Source organism: Castor canadensis, chromosome X (genome assembly GCF_047511655.1).
Source record: "Castor canadensis chromosome X, mCasCan1.hap1v2, whole genome shotgun sequence".
In the NCBI taxonomy this organism is placed as follows: Eukaryota; Metazoa; Chordata; class Mammalia; order Rodentia; family Castoridae; genus Castor; species Castor canadensis.
In genome coordinates, this window is record NC_133405.1 from 140,778,984 (window position 1) to 140,801,046 (window position 22,063).

Sequence of the window (22,063 nt, forward strand, 5' to 3'; positions counted from 1 at the left end):
GTATTACCACCATGAATAATCTCTTCCACAAGGTCTGATCTGGATGTAGATACCTTCTTTTAATGACTGGAATATATCACAAGTAATGGAATATTGCTTTGAGAATGGTTTATAAAAAGACCATGGAGATTCAGTCTTGCAAATTCTCTACCACCTCTCTCTCAAGAAGCAGGTGACTACATGGAGAGTCATCCTGTGAGGATGAAGAACTGGAAAAGAACAAATATTGTTCACTAACAGACAGTGTGAAGTTCAAGCCCAACTTATGTTTTTGACAAAGCTATGTAAAGGAATCATATTAATCAGCCACTTACGCGGGTATGTCACAAGAGGATCCTCTGAAGCCTGCCATAAGTCAGTCATTTTAAAAAGATTAGGAATGGATTTTTATCTTAGTTAAGATGGGGGTGGGGACAACAGACTAACTCCAACCTCTTGACCTCAAATTGTGGTCCAGAGGAACACAACTGAGCTATGCTCATAAGCTATGACACAGTAAGATGGTTTATACAATTAACATTTATATTTTTCTTTATCATTTATAAAAAATTCATTTGGGGAGTCAGCATAAATTTCAAATAGGGATTTATACAGCAAGAATTTAAGAGCAAGAAAGTACTAATTTTAATGAATTTTGGGAAAGACATGATTTTTGTGTAAAAATACCATAACATTTGGAATAAAGGTGGTGGTTAATTGTGACCAAAAATGAAGGGACAGGCCAGACACTATAAATTGCCAGCTTTGGTGTTAATTGAACTTCTAGCAAAAGGCCAATTCGTTATGCACATTTCCAAAATTAAATAACCATGAGATTCTTTTACAAAGATGCTTGATAATTCTCCTGAAAAAAAAAAGCCAAATCTATGAGCTGGTTTATAATTTGAAAATACAGAATTTATATAATTTTATTCCACTTGAGTTGTAAAATTAAAAAATAAGCATTAAAATTGTTTGACAGTTAAAAAGTTACATGGATGAAAGAGCATTGTTAACTATCCTCTAGACTGTTTATTGGTCTGGTAAGATTTTAGTTTCAGTCATTCTAACAGGGCATAGCCATTAATTAGGGGAATAATAGTCCTTCAAGAGCATCATTAGAAGAATGAGCTTCTGCTTTGAGCACATGGAGAAACTAGAAAACAGAAGTAACTTAAACTTGATGAGATTGACAAAGAACTAGAAGTTGAAGCTGGAATAGTACTTATGCAAATTATATTGGAGACCCTACTATCCCTAACTTGTAACTTACCTACAATATATTCATAGACATACTATTTTTAAAAACTGATTCATGGTTAAAGAAACTGGTGAAATTCTAGCTAGATAGCTTGATAATTATAGAGTTCCTTGTGTTTTAAATGATGAATAGAAACAACTAATCTCTAAGAGGGAGACAAAACCCAGTGTTTGCTACCATTATTTGAGCACTGAGAAGTTTTCACAGAATGTTAATCATTACCCTTGTCCAGGATAATTTTTCATGAGACAACAAATGGGGAACACTCTGAAACATGCCAACTGAAAAAATCATAAAATGCTACAAGATGGTAGTAGTAGCCTTTAGCTACTCAAGTGTTCCCCAGAACTAAGCACAGTATCTAACAGCAGAGGTTTTTACTGGCAAATAACTGATGAGTAGATGGATAGACAGACACCCAGCAATGCAAGCTGGAAGGTATCATCTCCACGAATATATTACTTTCAAATGCAGTTTTACTTCAAAGACTGTTTTCATTAAAAGCTATGTTAACTTTGAATACAGTTATTTAATAATGAACAGTGAGAGCATATTAAATTATCTATATAAAGTCTGGCAATTTTGACATTTCCAAAAACTTCCATATGAAAAAGAAACTAATAGTTTCAACGGCTAGGAAAATAAGTAACAAATCATTTAAACTATATGTTCAAACAAAATAAAGGGACTCTATGAAACCCAGATGAAAATTTAAATGACTCCTTTAAAATGTAAAAGAGACAAAGCAAATTTTAAGAAGAAATACATTAAAAATTATTTCTAAATAGTATTGACTTGAATCTTCACTATACATTATAATTGTTTTTAGTATCAGAATTTAGTGTAACAGAACTATGGTTAGGAATGTACAAAATGGAAAAATCAGAATTCTCAATGAAGTAACATTGGAAAAGCTAAATAATTTGCAAATTCAAAGCATTAATTGAATCCACCAGATAATTGAGGCCATAGGTCTACTAACAGCAAAATCAAATGAAACAGATACGTCCCGAGAGAGATGAGAGATGGGCTTTGGCTTCAGCTTGAAGGTAGAACATAAGGTTAGTGGATGAAGTTTGAGCAAACAGTTTTCATGAAATGCTAAGGGCTCTGGAGCCTCAGAAACAGAGGAGTCTGCACTCACTCATAGGCTCATTTTTGTGGACCATCAGGATGTGCTCAAACAGCAGGAAACATTGATACTATATTTCAGACATCCTTCTAGTAATAGCTTTCATCATTGTGACCAAAATAACAGACAGAAGAAACTTAAGGAAGGAAATATTTATTTCTGCTCACAATTTTGCAGGGTTCAGTCCCTGGTTGCTTGGCACCATGAGTGTTGGAAGAACCTCAGGGTGCCACAATCACATGGTATGGAAGCTTCTTCACCTAAAAAAAGCAGAGCAGAGCCATAAAAGGAGACCAGGATAGCATATACCCACAAAGACACCCCCAGTGACCTACTTCCTCCACATAGACCCCCATCTTAACTTTTATCACCTCCCCAATAATACCATCATATCATGAATCCCTCAAATGATCAATCCATTCATTACATCAGAGTTTTCACAATGCAATTAATTCTGGAAATTCTCTCACAGACATAGTCCTAAGTGTGCTTTTATTGATCTCCTAGGTATTTCTTAATTTAATCAAGTTGACAATCAGAATTAACCATCATACTTCTTTATGCTCCTGATCTCTAAATTCGGAGACTGCTTATGTCTCTGGAACTTCACTGAATCTTAACTCCTAGCCCAGTCTCACCCTTTCTTGAGAAGTTTGTATTAATGACAACTGGGATCTTTCACTATCTTTCTACCATAACCTCAAACCTCAGGTCTCTTTAGAAGTCTGGAAGACTTCTGTCCGAGATGGGCAGAATGATACATAAGAATAATCTGTCCTGATTAGTGTAAACTTATCATTTTCTGAGTCCTTCTTTAGTTTCCCTGAAAGCTGATGTCTGTGGATTTTCCTTTCTAGGTACAAAGTACTGAAATCATGATAAATTCTGGCCAACCTTGTGTCTATGGCTCTGCTACCAAGAATGGAAGATTTTGACTTTCCTCCATTACTTTTGTCACATGGTGGTGGTCATAAATTCCTGTTATATAGGAAACCCCCAAAGCCTCTGTTCTTTCTTTGTGTTCAGGAATCCCTTCTTTTCTCTTCTTCAAGAAACCCTGGTATACTATTTCCAATGAGTTTAGGATTTTTCCTAGTATGAGGATGAAAAATAACTTCAGCCTCCTTCTAGAAGCTACAATTCAAAGGCTAATCTATCTTTTCCTGGATTAGATCCAATTGGGACACATGAACCAGTCACTAATACCTATTTTGACTTGTTGCCTGCCTGCAGACAACAATCTGGCCAAATGAGTAACTAAAACAAAATTCACATATAAGTTGTTTTCTCCATTAGGTAGAAATGTTTTTGGAGATTTTCTTTCCTTTAAAATTATCATTTGCTTATTTTTTTATCATCTGTATTTTATTCCTAAGCACTTCAAGTATGGACACAAACATCTGTCTTATAATTAATGCCCGTCTATGTGGGCATTCATTTCTCTTTGTATATATCCCTACAAATTGAATTGATGGGTTACATGGCAACTTTAATCATTTGTTAAAATTTTAATCCTTTAAATATCAATCAATTTTTTACCTTTAAAATGTTTTCCTAAACATATAATAATTCTCTATATAATTGTAGTGTTGTAAATTTCCATTTGTAAATGGATGAGAGGAATAAGTGTGTATATAGCTGGCTATAATTAACAATAATATGTTATATACTCCAAAAATACTTATAAGGGTGGTTTCTGAATGCCCACATATCAAAGAAATGATAAATTCATGGGGTGATAGATATGCTATTTACCCTATTTTGATCATTATGTAAGATATATATATATATATATATAAAATGCAAATTTTGAATATTATAGTAGCTGCTTCTCATACCTTTGTGTACATTGTATCTGAGTTTCTGTTTCCATAGTTAAGTGAACAATAGTCTTCCAAATGCATGGATGAAGTGCTGGAGCAAGAGAAGTAACAGTATGGTAGTTTGAACAGCGTATCTGGAGCAGTACTCCCTAGTTCAAATTTTAGCTCTTTTATTTACTAACTCTGTGCCTTGAATAAATTGCTTAACCACTGAGGCTTATTGTTTCACAAGTATAAGAAGGGACTGTGGTATAAGAGGGTATAAGAGTGGTAGAGTTATTGCTTATACTGAATTAGTGATTATATATATATAATCATATATATATACATATGTATGTACTTAAACATAAATGTATATATGAATGCATATGCATTCTGGATTCTCCACTTGGAAATACATGGATCCAAATGATTTCTTCCTCTACTTGTGTCTTTTTATTTAAGTGTATGCACATGTTTTTCTTATTGTCAATGTAAAAGACCCGTTCTGTCATCCACCCTGCCACCAACAGTCAGATCAACATGGAGTATCATCTCTTTCCTGTCACTAACTCAAAGACAGCCTGCTTCTTACACCATGCTGTGGACTCAGTGATTCAAAGTCTCCCTTTTCATAGCAGGTTTAAAATATCAGCTTTTATTCATGCCCCAGTGACTTTTGCGTGTAGCTACTTGGGAGACTGAGATTAGGAAAATGTTCAAAACGGCATGGGCAAAAATATTTGTGAGCCCATTGTACATAATAGCTGGGCACAGTGACACACATCTGTGATTCCGGCTATGTGGGTGGTAATATTGGGAATATTGAATTTTGAGGCACGTCCTGGCAAAATATTTGTGAGCTATTATCTCAAGGGGGAAAAAATGGGCATGGTGGTGTGTGCCTGTCATTCCTGCTATAGTGAAAAGCGTGTGACCAAAATGTAGAACTCTGTCTCCAAAATAACCAGAGCAAAAGGGCTGATAGTGGCATGATTCAAACTGTAGAGCACTTGCCTAGCAAGCATAAGGCCCTGATTTCAAACACGAGAACCAGTGGAATAAAACAAAAAATAGTTTGTTACCACTTACATATTCATAAAAGTGTACATTTCATAGGTTTCTATTACATTTGGAAGATCCCATCCATTATCTTCAAAACACAGCCAAGTGCTTATTTAGAGCATTTATTTAGATGAAAAATTCAGTGCTGTATATTCAGCAACTTTTCTTTGGTGGTACTGGGGTTTGATCTCAAGGCCTCATGCTTGCTAGGTAGGCACTACTACTTGAGCCAATCCACCAGCCCTGTGTTCAGCATCTTTTTGTCCAAATGTTCAGTCTCTCAAATACCCTTCCTTCCAGTCTTTTTAAGTTAGTGCTTATTCATGGAGTAGAGAAGGACACAGAACCTACTCTATAAGATCTTGTGATAGTGGAGGAAACAAATGAGCAGGGTCTGTGAGTGCTCTGTCCCCAACTTTCTATAAGCACCCAAAATAATAGTGTAAGATTAGTGCTACTGATATCTGCTGGTGGTAACTGCTGATGCTATATCAAGTGAAAATCTCTTATTTTAGAAGTATAAAAGTTTTCATGGGGCTAACCAGTTTTTGCAGCACCACCCTTGTGACAGTGTCTGTCTTTTCTCACAAGGAGAAATATTGCATATTTTGTCATAAGTGGGATCTTGTTGGGGGAGGCTTGAATGTAAATGGAGAGTTATGAGGGACATGGAAATGAAAAGGAAAGGAAGCTAACAAAGGGCAACAGAGGGAGTTAATGTGACAGGAGCACATTATGTACCTTATGAAAATGTCTTAATGAAAACCCTTATGTTGTAGAATTAAGAAAAGTATTTCTAAAGGACTCCTTTGACAACACATCAGATTCCAATATAAGGTATTACTATGATCTCATTTCCCTTCAGCTATTGTGATGGTTGGCTATTCTCAGCCCTTTATGCAAGAAATTTCTTACCTCCTACCCTCCCCTTGTTAGCCTTTTGCCTCTGGAACCAAAAGAAGACATACAAATTAAAACTTTTTCTTAATGACTTGTTGCATTTTCAAATAAATGTGACTAGTCAGCACAATGTCACAGGTAGACCTGCAAAAGGATTCTTACTCTGAGTTCTGGACTCTGGGAAAGAATCTTTTGCTCACTGTTATTCACTTGATGTGTCTAACATTATCTCATTGATACTGTTAACACCTTTGTTATGAAATATTCCCAAAAGACTCATATGTTGAAGGATTGGTCCCCAGTTGATAGATTCAATTATTGAGATATGATAGGATCCTGAATCCTATCATATTCTGATAAGATCTGATTTGACTTAATAAGTGGATTAGTACACTGATAGATTCAAAATTTGGTGGAGTTACTGGTAACTGAATAGATATTTTCTGAGATAGGCCCTAGTTTAGTAAGTAAGTCATTTGGGGTATGCCTTTGAAAGCAGCCCCTTTGCCTTCTGGCTTTCTCTGTCTCTGTCTCTGTCTCTTCCTCTGTCTCTCTCTCTCTCTCTCTCTCTCTCTCTCTCTCTCTTTCTTTTCTCCTCTCACCCTCTCTTTTTCTCTGCTTTACAGATGAAATTATATGAGCTGCTGGGCTCCATCATTGCTCTCCCATGATGCTCTGTGTCACTACAAGCACTTGGGGATGGAGCCAAGTCACCATGAACTGAATCCTCTCAAAGTGTGAGTCAAAATAAATCTTTGATCCTATTAAATTTTATTACTGAAGTATTTGTCATGTTGATGAAAATCTGATTAACACAAATGTAGATGACACTTATCTTCCTATATGGTCTGAAATTAAATGTAATCTAATAAGTATTGACATGCTGCCTTACACATTCCCAAGCAAATGGAAGCCATACAATAAACAGCACAGAACATTTTCTCAGAAATGCAAATACAAAAACACAGGATGGACAGACATATCTCATGCCACAGTCAAATTCCTAAAGAAGAGAAGAAGTGAACACTAATTCTACTTCTTTCTTACGTGGAATCAACCACTTTTTTACTCTACATTGAATTTCCAACTTTAGTTTCAAAATTAAAGAATTTAATTTTATTAATGTTTGTACAATTTTCTTATCTGTATGAGTTTGCTCCTAAAATATGACTTTGACAAAATATAAATAAATTATACTTATTAGAACAAGAGTGCTAATATTCTTACTAGCAGTATCTGATAAAAATTCTAAATTAAGATTCAACACATTAAAATCAATTCATTATTCAGTTTTGTTTGTTTGTTTGTTTTTGCAGTACTGGGGCTTGAACTCAAGGCCTTCACCTTGAGCCACCCTGCCAGCCCTTTTTGTGATATGCATTTTTGAGATAGGGTTTCATGAACTATTTGCCTGGGCTTGTTTTCTGCCTCCTGAGTAGCTAGGTTTACAGGCATGAGACACTGGCACCTGGCTTCATGATTAGATTTAACTTTAAATTAGTCTTCATGAGCCATACACACTGTGGTTTGACAAAAATTACAACAATAGCAACACCAACAATCCTAGTAACCTCTGCAAAGTATGTGAGATCAACAGTATGATTTAATGTAAAAACCACTGTATAAATCTGAATTTAGTTGTCTGGATTCTCATGGCTACAGTAAATAATACATGTTGTAGCAAAAACACATGTAGTTTGCTTATGACTTTGTTTACTAAATTTGAAAAGTTATCTTCATAAATAGGAACTAGAGAAAAGGTTAGATCAAAAAGAATTAACCTAGAAGGTAACACCCACACACAGGAAATCAATGTGAGTCAATGCCCTGTATAGCTATCCTTATCTCAACCAGCAAAACCCCTTGTTCCTTCCTATTATTGCTTATACTCTCTCTACAACAAAATTAGAGATAAGGGCAAAATAGTTTCTGCTGGGTATTGAGGGGGGGAGCGGGAGGGGGCGGAGTGGGTGGTAAGGGAGGGGGTGGGGGCAGGGGGGAGAAATGAACCAAGCCTTGTATGCACATATGAATAATAAAAGAAAAATGAAAAAAAAAAAGAAAAGTTATCTTCATAAATATAAATTACTGAGATAAATCATAATCCAACAAATATTTTGTTTGGATGGACATTGAAAGAAGGAGAGTTTATTTCCACTTATTGACAAAATCAAAAGGTTTCAGTGTGGTAAACCCTGGATCATCAATTAGGAAGTGATGGTCATTTGGCAATTAAGATAATATCTCTGCAAGTTCAAATTCTTAACTTTGGGGAAAACCTGGAACACATATCCCATTGAAGAGTGTCTATTTCTGCCCAAATCTTTCTCTGTTCTTTTAAAATTAACCTGACGATTCTGCTTTTAGTTAATATTTGTGAGCATTATATCAAAAGTCATATTCTTTTTAGAATATGGGAAGGTTTAGTGGGGATAACTGTTTTCTTCAGCTTAGAAGGAAAACTGGAAAGATCTCATGCAACAAAACTGGAACGATCTCATCATTTGTGTGCTTGAAGAACAGAACAATCTTCAAATATTGCCCATCCAGTACCAATTGGATCAGTTTTGGAAAATGAGAAACAGAGTTAACTCTGCTTAGCATTCAAGATCATGCACTGTTCAAAATATGGAAAAATGACTTTTTGTATTAAGCACAGTTCCTAGCTCAACAACTCTGAAAATTTTAATTAAAAACACTGAAAAGTATTTTAAGTTAAAGTGTTGACTCATAATTTTAATCAACTTTAAAAGACTCCTTCATAATAGCCTTTCTGAACATCCATAAAAAAAGACTTCTTCATTCTTTAAACATTAGGAATTAAACCAATATTAAAGTCACAAATCTAGTTGTATACATGTGTCCAGAAAATAGACAAGCTTACTGGCTACTGTTTTCTTATGTCTGAATTGAATCATGGCCACATGAGATATTTTCTTAGCAATTTTGATGTCACTGGTTATTTTAAATGATTAAAGAAAATAATGGGATATATTGTAACTAAAAATAACAGAACTAAAGAGTAAAAGAGGGGAAATCTAGTAGTGATTGAATCACTCATTAAAACACTATCAAAATGCATTTAACTTAGATTTACTATTTTAACATACATAGTATGATTTAATCCTTGTGAATCTTTTGAAGTTAATGTGTTGAGGAACTTTAGATTCTCTTTCAATAATCTGCAATTAATTAGGTATTAGTTGACAATGATATTGAAGCTTGTCTCCAGAAGTTCTCTTATTAGATTTCTACCTGGATTTGATTCTTATTTTCTCATGGACTTTGGCAGTCTGAACAATATTGTGAAGGCAAAGTAGTTGCTTCCTATTACTTTCCTTTTGTAGTCATTGTTTAAACTGTCACAGATGACAGAACTCATGGTAACTCCTTTCTGAATTTATGTTCCAACTTTTCCTCTCTTTGTGCTTTTGAAAACTTCTCCATCAATTTCATTGCAATGGATCCAGTACAACCATAAAACTCTTATGCTGCTTCCTGCTCTTCCCTCTTTAGTTTATTCTTTATTAAAACAGCACATGACATTGTGGACTTTCTGCACCTTAAATATGCATTGTTGTCTAAGATAATCTACTTGTAATGTAACAAAACAAAATTTGTGCTTTTAATGTTTAAAACTGCAGGACTGGAAATAGAATGAAAATTGGCCTCATTTAAAAGCACATACTTGTTATGTTGATTTTTATTCTCAGAAATTATATGCACAGAAAAACAAATGCCACTTTTACTGTTTAGTCAGAAAATGTAATTGTTGGGAATTCTAATTCATCTTACTAGTCATTCTAACTGTACACCAGAAGTGCAAATGGGAGAGAAGATTAGATTTCCCTGTAATGGGGGCAAGCAGCACAGGCAAAACATTAAAAATTATATTTATTTTCATATTGTATACAGTATGTTTATACTATTGGAGAATAACAATATATCTCAAAATTCTTAAAAATTTTTATTTATTTGTGGTAAAAATATATACAAGGGAGGTAATGAATTTAATACTACTTAATACTAAGAATTAGTATTAGTAATTAACATTGTTATTTAAGAATGTCATAAAACTTAGTTTTGACAATATATGAACCCATTTGGAGAACTTTTAAATTTTATGAATGAACTCATTTTTTTAAAATATTCTAGTTGAGTTTGCAATTTTGAAGATGTATATTAACAATTTCATGTCAATTTAACAGGAGAGTCTCATTCAGTGTAACATTTCATTTATACTGGCTATCACCTATCATTTCTTCTATCCCATTATCTCATACACTTGGAGATGTTTGAATTGCTACCCAGTATCATGTAATAACATTGTATTTTAAGTTAATTCCTTATTAGACATCTAGAACTATTCAATTTTATATTTCTTTCCAGTCAAAAATGTGTCAAAAATCTACTTAAGAAATCACTTTCTTTTAGGGTATTTTGAATACATTTACTCCTTTAAATAAAATGCATAGTCTAAATCTGTATCAGATCATAAGCAAATTGTTTAAAATTATATTTCTGTCCATAAAAATAATTCATAAATCAAGTAAATACATTTATCATTCATTGTATTGCAGTTTGATTTTTAAATAATTTTTAGTAGCATGTACAGGGGGATACATGTCGTATTTAGTATTTAGTAGTTTTAGTATTTAGTATTTAGTATTTAGTAGTTGTACAGGGGGATATTTATATATGTGCTCACAATATAGTTCACACGATTATGCACAAAAGTAGAATGAACCACTTTTTAGATCCAAAGCTATTAATGACTTTTAACACTGGTATTTCATTAAACAGAAATACTCAACCAAAGTCCATAATTTAACTTAACATTATAATCAATAACATAATTCAATACAATTCTTTGGCTTTTATGGACTTCAAAATGTTTTTGCCAGCATTAGCTTGTGACAATTGTGTAACACCGATTTTCTTATGTTTTAAGTGACATTTATCCTCAAAATATTAAGGCATAATTTATGTAGTAATATAGATAAAGATGATTTTGGAACCCATGCTTTATGTTTTAAAAATAATGGAGTTTGTCTCTACAACAAAATTAAAATAAGGGCAAAATAGTTTCTGCTGGGTATTGAGGGGGGTAGGGGGGAGAGGGAGGGGGTGGAGTGGGTGGTAAGGGAGGGGGTGGGGGCAGGGGGGAGAAATGACCCAAGCCTTGTATGCACATATGAATAATAAAAGAAAAAAAAGAATGGAGTTCAAAGAATAAATGCTCTAACTTGAAAGTAAGTACAATGGATTCTGCAGCTTAGATATTTTATAGGAAAACGTCATCTTGGCCTGGAAAATGTCACAATCATGGTATCTGATGAGTACTTTGCTTCTCATTTGCTATCCTAATTTGCATGTTTTGTTTCAACAGAAAGTTTCTTTTGATAGGTAAAGAAGGAGCACATCCAATGTAAGGATCTAGAATATGGTATGAGAGACAAAGCATCCAAAAAAGTTAAAGCATACAAACTGTAAGACCTCATTCTAAAATGTTTTTACTGAATTATTTATTGCAGTACTAAGGCTTGAACTCAGGCCTTCACTTTGATCCACTCCACCTGCCCTATTTTTGTGAAGGACTTTTTGAAAGAGGGTCTCATTGAACTGTTCATTTGGGCTGCCTTCAAATGGTCGTTTTCCTGACCTCTGCATCCTGAGTAGCTAGGATTCCAGGAGTGAGCCACCAGTGCCTGTCTATTTATTTTATTTTCATGTGTTTTGTGATGTCAGGGCTCAAACCCAGTGTACTGTCCGAACTGTGCAAGTGCTCTAACAGTTAGCTACATCCCCAGTCCTTGAATGACTTTTGAAATAAAGTCTCACTTTGTAAACCATGCTAACCTTGGTTTACAAAGGTTAACCTGCCTTAGTCACTCAAGTGCTGGAATAATGGCCATGCACCACCCACCTGACCTACACCTAACTTCCTCAGACTCTTTTTTTACCACTCTCTCTGTTTTATAATAGGGTTGAACACAAGGTCTTTCATAAAGCACATGAGCAACTCTCCTGCCCTTTTTGTGTTGGGTATTTTGGAGACAAGGTGTCACTTCATGTCTGCGATAACTTGAAGCACTATCCTCTTATTTTTGCTACCCTAGCCACTTTAGGTAACAAATGTGTAAAACTGCACTCACCCATTTTTTGAGATGAGGAAATGGCTTCTGGTGAAGTTTTTTCCCAAACTAGCCTGAAAATCCAATCCTGTGATCTCAGCCTCTTAAGTAGCTGAAACCATAGGCTTGAGTTAGCCTCCCAGGGTGGATTTATTTATTTATTTATGCATGGCTTAAAGAACATCTTAGAACAGTTGTAGTTTTTTAGAAAACATATCAGTTTAGGTTGTTCACCTATTCCACTTTATGGACTACAGTTCTCCATGATCAGTGTGCTCCATTACCATCCACTGAAAGAAGAGATGACTTTTCCAAAAATCACACATACAAAATCAAATCAGGACTCCAAAGAATATCTGTCTGTTGGTCAGAGAAATCACTGTTTTGAAAAAAAAGAAAAGAAAGATTGCAAGGGTTGAGTAATCTCTTGAATTTCATTCCTCTACCCTCCCCAAAGCAGAAATCCTGGATTTCAGCCTGTTTATTGGCGTGTCCAATGGAAAGGGAGAACAAGATAGAGAAGGATAAAAACCAAAATAAATCCAATCTCACACTGATATGTCTATGCATTTTCTGTATCTTTGCAGTTTAAAAGTTTAAACTTCCAATCAGAATAGTACACTAAATAGATTGTTTGAAATTTCTTGGTTAATTTTCACATGTTGAATCTAGCATGTACACTTAAGAAAACATTTAGCATGGTCATTCAGCTCTGTAATCCCAGCTGTTCAGGAGGTGGTGGTGGAAAGAAAGGGGTGGAGACATGATTTAGGTGGTAGACCTCATAGGAAGCGCAAGAGGCTGAGTTCAAACCCTAAAACTGAAAAAAAATTTGAAAAATCTTAGTTTTCTCATTTTCATATTCAGTTTTCTTCTTGTCTAGACATTCCTTCATCAGGAGGAGCAGGAAAAGTCTGAATAAAAGATTCTAAAATAGAATTCTTTTACTTGAAACAATTTATTTAATAACACTAGAGAAATAAATATTTATTCACAAACCCAGATGCTTTAAATTCCCTGTTGATACACATAGGTCTACAACAGTTTGTAGAACTTGCAATTTATCAGATAATTCCTACATCTTTAGATTAGTATTTCTCAACATCAGCTTCTTCCAGAAATTATGCACAGACCATTAACAAACCTCAATGCATGGTACTCAAACAGGCTAATTCTGACTTAATGGGCCTCCAGGACTGGTGGCAACCTGGAGTGCAAAATGCTCCACCACAGCTGCTAATGTGGAGCCAAGGTTGGAAAACATTTCCCAGGAGAGAATGAACAGGAACCTAAAGCATAAAGTGCAAACTAGATCTTATCTTTAAACCTGCCAGCTTCTCATAAGTTATTTAGGGAGATAGGAAATCTCATTGACATACATGAAACATCTGATAAAGGGCCCACTGAAGTCTATTATCTTAATAATATCACTCCAAAACTAAAAAGAGGAGCAATCATAACAGTACAAAATATACCAAATTATTTAGGTATATATATTTTTGGTGGTACTGAGGTTTGAATTCAGGGCTACACATTGAGTCACTCCACCAGCCCTTTTTCATGATGGGTTTCTTCTAGATAGGCTGTCTTGAACTGCTTGCCTAGACTGGCTTCCATCCTTGATCCTTTCATCTCTGTCTCCTGAGTACAAGGATTGCAGATGTGAGCCAGTGGTGCAGACTCTCTCAAGCATTTTAAGAGATGAACAGGATGGTAAAATAATTGAATGTAACTGTGCTGGATTTGCATGCTATTTAACAAGTAAACTGGGTGCACATTTGTATATATAATGTAAACATATGAAATATAATCTTAGAATATAAGTGATCTAAACACAGTTTAGAAGTCATAAAATATGACTAATGGAGGTTCCTTAATAATGACTGAAATTATTGTATGGTACCTTCAGTAAATAAACACTAATTAAATTGATCCTTGCAAAGTATAAACTAAATTTTACTAATAACTGTGTAATGGAATTTTGAAAAAGTCAATTATCTGATACTTTGAATTGACTAAAGAAAAACTATAAACTCTACAACATGGATTTAAATGTGTTATGAATGATGGGATTATATAACTTGTTCTTGTTATATTAATCATGTATGCTTTCTTTTCGTTAAATTTATAGAAGGCATTAATATTTACCCTGATGCATTATTAGGATTTAAGAATGTAAATAATCATACATAAATTAAAATATTAGTTTATTACAAAAATATGCTTCCTTATCACATTTCTTCCATTGTTAAAATTCTTTGCTCAATTATCTTTTTCTCTTAGAACTTCACTAATTATTACCAACAATGTAAGTTTTATTCAGAATAAGGATTCCCCTTGGGTTTCATGTAACTAAAATTAGTATGTAAAGAAAACTAGTATTTTAAAACCTTGTCTTGCCATAAGACAAACACAATATATGTACAACCTTGGTATTTGTTATTCTTTCCTTATTAAGATAATTAACAATATTACTTCCATATTGTATTCAGAAACCAAATGGAAAATTCATGCATTGTTATAGAAACAAAGTAGTATTTTAAAATGCATTCAAGTCAACAATGTTTTAGATAAAAATTCATCAGAGAGTGTGGATTTCCATTACATACTTTAGGAAAATTTCTCTCGCCAGCCTGATCCCAGATTACCTCCATCTATGATGCCTTTTACATAAGAGGATTCAACACTTTAAAATACCAATGACCCAGTAGCAATCTTAAAATTAACAATATTGTCATCCTTGGATCAGTTTTGTACTTATTAAAATGTGCACAATGGGAAAATAATTACATATTGATGAAACTTGGCTCAGGTAAAGACAAGTAAAAAACAAATTTTGCAAGCAGAAAATATTACTGATTTGGAAGAAAAATGTGCGTGAGATTTCTTGCTCAAATTTCAGACATTCTTTTGATTTAATGCTTGATGTCAATGATGCACATGTATAGATAGCTATCTATAGATATACAGCTCCACCTTTTAATAAAACAACAATAAATGTTCCACAAAGAACACCTGATTACACTTTAGATTGATGTTAAGTGTAAAGTAGGGGTCAAAATTGGTGAATCAGAAACTATTATTTTTGTCAATTTGATGTCTTTAAAGACACCTACTGGGATAGTATTCCTGAAGTACAAAGGCAGTGTCTCACATGCAATTTCTGGTCTAAAACGCAGAAATGGCTTTAAAATTCCAATTAGTAGGCATTTGAAAGTAGTGATTATTCTGTTTTCACTAAGAAAATACCTATTTGATTGAGGAATTTCAGTATAATAAATACAGATATATCTTCAGTAAGTAATACCAATGTGATCTATTATAATCCCTTTTTAACAAGTCATTCAGTTTCACAACCTTTTCAGCATGTGGACATGCTGATATGTACTGGATATGGAGGCTCAGGCCTATAATCCCAGCACTCAGAAATTGAGGCAGGGGAATCAGGAGTCCAAAGCAGCCTGGGCTACTTAGTGAGTTCTCACCAGCCTTGACTACATAGTTACAGTCTATCTCAAGTAAACAAATAAATGTTTTTTCTGCTGTACAGACAGTGTTTTATCTATTTTAAAATTTTAATATTGTTTCTTTACTCAAGGCTGTATTTATTTTCCCCCTTCAAGAAAGCAGTACTGGCTTTTGCTTTTTGGGTCTTATTTTACATGTTCTTCTTCCTAAAGGTATTCTAATGTCTGCCAATGGAAAAAGTGTTCCACTTTACATCAGTACTCTGTAAGCTCATCATCTGTATACTTAGTTGGTTGATTTCTGCCTGCAAAAGACCCCAGAGATTAGAACTAACCCAAGCATCACATGTAGATATTGAATGTCCCCAGACATCCAGGTAAGTAGTCCTGCTAACTACACTGGTCAGCAATGTCATACCTTTTTATGCACTCTGTAGTATTTCTTGGCAGGCCTGCATCTACCAATCTTGCCTGGAGAAATGGATGTGCTCTAACTTTACACCTCTTGAGGACCAGGATCTCAATAGATCTTTGTCTATTCTGGCTGGCGACACTATATCCATTTCCTCTCCTACAGCAGTAATAAAGTTAATAAAGCAGAGAGACTAAGAAGGAATTCATCCAGATCATTTTCTATCATGATTACTGTTTGTATGATTCCCAAAAATTTTAAGTAAAACAGGACTTTTCAAAACCAGACCACAAAATGATCTGGTATGCAGCAGTACCTTAAATCAGTTGTAATTCTCAACCTAAGGGACAAATAAAGATTCACAAATGAAAGACCAGTAATGTAATGTGCCATCTCTAGATTACTAATGTGCTTTGAACACTTATCTCAAAATGCAAAATAATTTATTCATTATGCCAATTAAAATTGGTATTTTACATAAGTGAATATAGCTGAAGCACTAAAGTGCTTGTTACAATCACTTTCGAATTATGGGCTTTTTATTTGAGTGTTTGAAAGTGCTATTTTAAATCCAAATATGCTTGGATTTTATATTCTCAATAATAGCACTGCCAGATTATGCAGAGTGAGACTCTTTCCCTCTCTCTCTCTCTCTCTCTCTCTCTCTCTCTCACACACACACACACACACACACTACTCTGTATGCTATAGAAATTCAAGTCAAATTGCAGACAATACTGTCATCGTGGTGTCAGGCACTGTATCTAAAAATGCACAAGACAGCTCATAGTGTAGGAAAGGAAAAAATACGATTTCATGATTAATAGTGTGTTTGAGTATATAAGGAGACAGTGTAAAATATAGACAATACTATCTTCAAATTTCTTATTTTCAAATGTGCCTACTAAGTAATACTTACTTGTACCCACAAATAAAGACTTCTTGTGCTTTTCTGGTCATTTATAGACATGTGAAGATCGAGGAATGAAATTTGGGTCTCCCTACCTGCAGATTCTCAGCAGAGATCATCAATGTGATGCCCTGCCTTCTAGTATGAGCTCTCATTCAGAAATGACCAGAGTGATGACACAGCAGGGAGCATGCGTACTGGTTCATGACAGTTGGCCAGGGTTGGAAGCGCAGCTGCAGTTATTAGGGTAGCCTCAGATCAGATGCATAACACTCCATTCTTTTTTGCAAAATAAAGAAAATGGCATCTAACAGGATGAATTGTTTTAGTATTTATAATCTATGTAAGATGCACATACACAAATGTACACTGCTATAGTCATGTGTTATTTAAAGATGGAGGCATATTTAGTTAAGTGATTCTGTCATTGTGGGAGTGACTTAGAGTGTACCTACACTAAAATGGCTATTACATCACTGGCAACACAGTCCTAAGGATCAATAAATCTATGTGCTGTCCATCACTTGGCAAAATGTTATGGCTTATATAATCCTATATGAATATATACTTCCCATCAGCAATCATTCCATAAATTAGTGTTTATGGCAATTTTAGAGAAAAATAACTGCTGAGAAAAATAAGAATAAAAAGTATTTGGATAATCAAGCATTTAAATTATATTGGCTTCAATATAAATTTATTTAGAATATAAACAGAGAAAAAATAAAATATGCATCCAAAAAATCTTCAGGTACCATCTGGTAATATAATAAAAACATTCATATTAAAAAACTGATTCCCTTCTATTTATTTTCAAGAATCAATTTCAAGTAGCAGTATGCACAATAAAAGAAAAGGAAAAAAAGAACACAAAACTCTTCTCTTCCTTGAACCCTTGATTTTTAACTTTCATTTCTAGATACATTAAAGGCAAGAGTCCATCTTTGCTTTTCTTCAGAGTTAATGACTATTACTTGTTGACAGTTTTAATGGATTCACTTAGAAGAACCTGGCTAGGTTGATCTACTTTAGCATCAGAAGGTGTTCTTGGCCCCAGCTCAAGCAATTTATTTGTTCTTTTTTTTTTGTCAGCACTAGGGTTTGAACTCAGGGCATCATGCTTGCTAGGCAGGCACTTTACCACTTGAGCCACTCCACCAGCCCTCAAGCAATTTATAAAACCAGCATGAGAAAGCATGATAAAAATCATGAGTTGTGAGACTCATACAATGATGAAATAGGTAGTACAACTATATTTTTCATGGATTTTGAGGGGAAAAGTAGCACAGTAGTTAATTGCTGCATAACTTCTAAATGAATGGCTGATGAGTTCCCAAAAAGGGCCCTAGTAAATCATTGAGAAGTAGGGAAAAGATATTTCTCAAGTACAATTTAGGATATTTTTCTGGAGAGGCCATTTATAAATTTTGATACCAATTCATTACCATTATTTACAAAGGTCTTTCTTTGCAGGTTTCATACACCCAGTAGGGAAATTGTTTAATAATGTCAACTGCACAAGCAGAGCTGGAGGAGAAAGGTCACTCCATAAATTCTTTTCATTTTTACCATAGGAAAAATAACTTTGGGGTGTTTTTGAATAGTCTCAAATATGCCAGGCATTGAGATTGGAATAATATTCTACCTTACAATATTTGAATCTTCATCACACTTCTTACTGTTTTTCCCACAACTGTCTTGTCCTCATTCCTAATGTTCTAAGTTCATACATTTATCTCAAATGCTTTAATTTTGTATTCTTGAGAAGAATCATGAGTAACCATTGTGAAGTCAAATATGATTCACAATTGTAAAAGACACCACCATTTTTTACTCCTGAAATATTAAAATCGTTGAGTCATTTTAAAACCAAAACAGCTTAGAACACATGAGCACATAAAAATGAGCTTGCCTAATTTTTCTCCTTGAAATACTTAACTTAATTCTTCTGCTCTTTTCTGTTTTTATTCAAAGGAAAAGCAGGTCATGCTAAGGGAAGGTCAAGTATGAGAGAGATGGTAAAAGAAAGAAGTTAAAAAATTGAATATGGTTGTTTTAAACTCTATACAAGAATGAATATAGAATTTTTAAACTTGTTCAAACTGTGACAGGAAGGCAGGGAGGGGAAAGATAGATAACAAATGATAATGAGAGTTAATAAGTGCTATAGTGAAACAAAGAAAAACTGGAATTTGGGAATGTTATCTGGAGACCAGAGATGGGTACCTCAACCCAAAAGTTAGAGTGGCCAATGAAATAACATGTGGTTATTTAAGGGACAATCTGTACTTCTCCCCCATTTCTGTAACTTGCTCTAAATAGTATATAAGGAAACCCCTTTTGTTCTTGGGGCTCAGACTTTGGACACAAGTCTGTTGACTTACTGCTGGCTTGCTTAATAAATTTGCTTCCCTAAAGCTTTAGTGCCCTCTGTCTCTGTCTGAGCCCTCCTGCAACAAAACAACCATATGAAAGAGACTGAAGTAGGAAGAAGAAAAATAGAAGAGATGAACCAATTCAGGTTATAACACATATATACATGGAAATATAAACTGGAAACTCCCTGTGTAGCTATCTTAAATAAACAAAAGTGTCATTTTATTAATTTTACAAAATTGGAGAGCAGGAAGGCAGAACAGGTACTCCCTGTGTGTGGTTGTTACCAGTGGGAAGGGGAATGGAGGTGAAAAGGACATGGGAGATTGAATACAGTACAACTACTGTGTATACATATATGTTAATGGAAAATGTTACTTGTTGAATCTATTCCAGAAATGGGGGGAGGAGGGGGTCAGAGAGAATGGTGGAGGGGGTGAATTCAAGTATAACATATTTTATGTATTGTAAGAACATTTGTAAATGCCACTATGTACACCCACTCAGCATAACAATAAAAAATTAATAATTTTTCAAAAATTTAAAGCATTAAATTGTGTGAAAGAATTTGTTGAGATAATCTTTAATTATCTAGGACACCAGTTATTTCTAAGATGTATGGCTAAGGAATTTGTGACAATATTCCAGGAACATGTTAGATTAGGATATGTATATTAGATACATCCTGCATAACAATAAATCCCTTTGAAGACCACATTTTCACTCACACAGTTGATTTTAATTGGTTCCAAACCAGAAGTTAACATGTAACTATGAAAAGTCAAACAATAATGTATAATTACCCCAAAACCTGAATGTTCTTTGGAGAAGTTCATAATGCCTCAGCATGATTTTGGAAGATACTGAATGATCCTCTGACTTTTTAAAAATGCTATGCCATTTTTTGTTAATAGTTATTGCCTATCTTTTTCATTTTTATTATAGAGTTTAGATGGAATGTAAGCTGATAACACACACATGTTTAAGAAACATCAATATGTAACTTAAGGTTTTTATACATCTTTTTCATTACACTACAAGTACTCCATGTTTGGAACTGTGTGTAAGTCATTACTTATCCAATTTCTGTGGTAAACTAACTACTTTGATGAAAGAAAATGGAACTCACTTTTCACTTAAAAATTTCTGTTCATTTCTAAATACCTCTTGGATATGATCTTTTAAAGTATAAAATAATATAACTTAGAGAAAAAAACTTTTAAGTCATTATGTATAATTCTTTTACTTTTTGTCTGATAAAATTTAAACCCCAGAAGTTTAGGCAATTTCTGAAGGTCATGGAGCTCATCTGTGATGATTGACATCCAGGGCTCACTTGTAAATATTGCTTTCTTTCTACCATACCACACTTGAATCTGATTCAATTTTAGGTGCTATGCCTTAGTTAACTAAATTTCCATGGCCCATCAAGGTAGGATTTTTTATTTGAGGAAACAAATGCACAAATAAGTTTGAGGTAGTCTTAATTTTGTTATATTCTTTTAAAGGCACTATAATCTATGAAACATGGCTGAAATTGAGTTGATCACATAAGAAAATTTAGACAAATTTTGACTTTAATGAAAAACTAAAATGTAATTAATTATGAAATATTTTTTATTTCATAAATGCTCTATAACTTTTTTTCTTTTTAGGGACTGTATTTGAACTCAGGTCATCACCACTTGCTAGGCATATGCTGTACCACTTGAGCCACGCCCACATCCAGTCTTTTTTCCTTTAGTTATTTTTAAGATAGGATATACATTTTTGTCTGGTTTCAACCTCAGTATGTAATTCTCCTACTGATGCCTTCCATATATGAGATTATGAATGCATACCATAATGCTAGGCTAATTGGTTGAGATGGGAGGTCTCATTAACCTTTTACCCAGGCTGACATTTTACTACAATCCTTCTTATCTCCATCACCTGAGTGACTGGGATTATAGGCAGTAGCCACCACACCCAACTGTCTATAATTTATCTGTATACATAGTAAATGAACTTATAAATAATTACATATTGAACATTCTATTAAGTTATTGAGATACAAAATAATTTTCAAATGAGATTATAAATAATATTATGATCCAATTTTGACCATTAGTAAAATCAATATCGTGTGCACTGAATTGAAGTCAATATTTTCTCTTAAGGAATATAAACCAGAAATTTAGAGACATAATTTAAAACTTTTCTCACAGACTAGGGCTTGTTATATAGATGTCTGACAAGATATTCAAATTCTCCAGACTAAAATTTCTTTACCAATAAAAGAAGAGGGTGGACTAAAAAAATATCTAAGTCATTCTAGAGCTAACATTGTCTGAATGCCATAAGTCTTGTTGAAAAAGTCATGCTACATGGCTCATTTGCTTAGAATTTATTCAAGAAAAATAGCAGTGTCATTTTATTAAAATTGATGAAGTATTAATGATGAGCATCAACTTCAAACCACCCACAGATTTCATAAATTGCCTTGGGAATCGTAACTGATTAATATCACACTTTACAAAATTAAAGTATTTAAACCAAACTTTATGAGGAGGACTATTAAAATCACAGCACATTTTATTTTTAACAGTTACCATAGAAAATTTGCAACTGACTATAGAAATGAGT